General features: G+C 41.9%; 1 pseudogene; it reads left to right on the top strand.

Moving 5' to 3' along the window:
• Positions 1–1,469: 1,469 nt before the first annotated feature.
• On the top strand, positions 1,470–2,722 carry LOC132400419 (Y-box-binding protein 1-like; annotated as a pseudogene).
• The last annotated feature ends 701 nt before the right edge of the window (positions 2,723–3,423 follow it).

Raw genomic sequence — 3,423 nt, 5'->3', positions numbered from 1 at the left:
TTGTAGCTGTCGTCCCTTTCATCGGTGAAGAGACTATGGCTGTAGGAAATGTTTCCAATACAGTCCGGGAAGTCCCTGTTGGTTGCCTCCATATGCTCCAGTATTTGTTATTTTAGTTTTAAGTCCTCTTGCATGAGAGCCAACAGCTGTCTGTCATTTGGCAATTTCCTTTTAAGTTTTTCTAGTCTGTAATCGGACAAACGCGCTCCAAGTCTTTCAAGGCGATATTCGACACCAAACACGTCGCTTGTTTTCTGCAGATGTGTCCTGCACATGCCCAGGAGATTCGCCTAAATACCTGTTTTAATGTGGACGGAGGTATTTTCAAAAACACCTGGTGTGGATGCCTATCATTTTTGCACGAAACCAACATTTTCAAAATTATCCGGTCTGGTGTGGATGCAGCCTTGGTGTAATGGATGCAAAAACATATGGCCTGCTACGGAGCTTGTTAACCCCTAAAAAGCCAGCTGACAAAATGCTCAAGCAAATAGTAGACATTCTCCAACAGCATTTAAACCTCAAATTGCTGGTTATTGCTGAAAGATTTAAATTCTATAAACGGAATCAGAGCAAAAATGAAAGCATTTCTGAATATTGTGCTGAATTGTGCAAATTATCAGAACATTGTCAATTTGGAGCAAGTCTATCAGACACATTGAGGGACAGGTTAGTGAGTGGCATGTACTGTGAAACCACACAGAAGAAGCTCCTGTGTAAAAAAGACCTTACATTCGTGAAAGCACTAAATATCTCAATATCATTAGAAGTAGCTGTACGAGGTGCTTCCAAGATACAACAAAAATCTCTGGAATATGCCACAAATAAAATGTCACTGAGCAGAAATGAAGGAAAGAAATGTTACCGTTGTGGGAACATGACCCTGAGGACTGTTGGTTTAAAGACAAGGAATGCAGAAACTGTGGCAAACAGGGAGACATTGGCAGAGTATGCAAAGCTAGTCAATGGCAGGAAAAGGGCAAAATACAGAGAAACAAGAAACCCCAGGAAGGAAAACACAACAAGGTACACAGAATGAAAGAAGGCAGTTCTGAAGAAAGCAGTTCTGATGAAAACGACTCTGACAAAAGTGAATTGTCTTGTCTGCAACTTCACAGTGTGAAAGAGACAGATGATCGAAGAGTAATATGGATCACTCCACAATTGGCAGGCGTGAGACTGAAAATGGAGTTGGATACAGGCTCAGCTTTAACACTGATCGCTGTACACGATTACAAACGACTATTTTCTCACATACCTCTGAAACGAACTAAACTACAGCTAAAGACTTACACAGGACAAAACGTGCATCCCAAAGGTAAAATTAAAGTGACAGTGACCTACGGAGACAAAACCCAGCAGCTGAACCTCTATGTACTGAATAATGGAGGACCATTGTTGCTGGGACATGAATGGCTCAGGATAATCCAGTTGGATTGGCACACCATCAAGGCACAGATGTGTCAACAATGGAGGGCAGCTCAGCAGGGAAGATGTCCACAGCTCTCCTCTCACCCATTGCTGACTGTTACAACGATGAGGGGGAGATAGAGAGTGTCAACAGGGAGACAGATATTGCCAATAAGCAGGATAATGAAGACTACCTGGAAGTAAAAGAGCAGATGTACCAGGAGAAATTGACATCTCTTAAAAGACAGCTACAGCAGTTACAGGAAGGCACTTTGCAGGAGTATCAGAAAAGGATGAAGAAACTAGATCAACAATACAAGCATGGAATACGAAATGCAGGGCTTTTTCTGCAACTGGAGACAGATAAAGTGGAAAGGAATTATATTAGAGAGAAGAAAGAAGCAGAGAGAACTCAGGAGCCCCCACCTCAGACCGGCCCAAGCTGCAACCACCTCACGCAACCTCTCAACACCACAAGCGAGGCCGAAATGGAGCAGCAATCCGAACAGCAGCAACAGCAACAGCCAGACAAACCCAAATCCCCTGGGGAGAAGAAAGCCATCGTAACAAAGGTTCTTGGAACAGTAAAGTGGTTCAACGTACGAACTGGATATGGATTCATCAACAGGAATGATACGAAGGAAGATGTGTTTGTACATCAGACTGCTATAAAAAAATAACCCACGGACATACCTCTGCAGTGTTGGAGACGGTGAAACTGTGGAGTTCAACACCAGTGGAAGGTGAAAAGGGGGCAGAAGCAGCAAACGTAACTGGTCCCGGAGGAGTTCCAGTCCAAGGAAGCCGATATGTCATGAACTGAAATCGTTATCGGCACTGCAACCCTCGTCACCGAGGCCTAGCATGTAATTACCAACAGAACATTGAAGGTGGAGAGAAAGAAGATGGAGCAGAGACAGCAACAGATGGAGAAAACCAAGATCAGCAACATTGCCCTCCTTACAGAAGACAGCGTTACCCACCTTTCTTTGTTCATCGTCGCTATGGTCACCACCCACAATATAGCAACCAGCCTCAGGGAGAAATCACTGAGGGTGGTGAAATAAATGAAAACCAGGTTGCTGGGGAAGAAGGTAAACTTAACGGAAGACAAAATCAATTCCATTCAAACAGAGCAGCTTTTGCACAAGGTCAATTTTTTTCCTCCATTGAGAATCATACACTTAATCCTTTGCGAGGAAGTTTCTCTTGCACGTACATATTTTGAATACTCAGCCAATGTGTCTTGTTTTTCACAGAGAAGTTGGGAAACAGCGTCAAAACAGAGGTGAATTCTGACAACAAACTGTAAGGTTTCTGTTATTTTCACACTTGTGCTGAATGAGCATCTGAAGTAATTCTGCCTCTTGAGCCAGACAGATAGCTCTGCAGGTAATCTTTAAAACTCTACTTTAACAGCAGCTTAAAAACAATGGAATGAACAACAGGATTTCGATCAACTGCTGCACCAAATGGTGAAAGATTACCGGTAAATTACAGATCTTTCTGTGAGTCATTGAATTGCCCTGACTTTTGAATAACTAGTAGAGACTGCAGATTGCCAACCACTTCTTTTGTTGGTGGCAAGTCATCTTTGAAGTAGACCATGGAAACTCCCGATGCTCAGAAGTTAACTTTTCATGACTTTTATATGGAAATCTGTATTAAAACAAACAAGCTTATTGACAGACTTTGCTCAGGGGGGGCAGAGAAGACCCCCCCCCAAAGACTTGAGGTATATATTAATATTATTATGTTACTTTGTTATAATTTCATATTATTAAGTTACTAATTGAACAGTGGGTGGGCGTTTGTATGTTAAGGGTACACATCCAGTATTTGTTTAGCGTAAAAAAAAGTTGATACACTTTTTAAATAAAAGGGGAGGAGTGTACCATATAGCCTACTGTATAATATGGGACTATTTTGTGTCGTAGTAACATGTTATTGAGTATGAGCTATTGGGTGTGTATTGACTGTATATATGTGTTCAGTTCAGTTTCAATTTGTAAA

Source organism: Hypanus sabinus, chromosome 10 (assembly GCF_030144855.1).
Source record: "Hypanus sabinus isolate sHypSab1 chromosome 10, sHypSab1.hap1, whole genome shotgun sequence".
Classification (NCBI taxonomy): Eukaryota; Metazoa; Chordata; class Chondrichthyes; order Myliobatiformes; family Dasyatidae; genus Hypanus; species Hypanus sabinus.
Note: the sequence above shows the minus strand (reverse complement) of the source record. Positions and strands in the feature narration are given on the sequence as shown.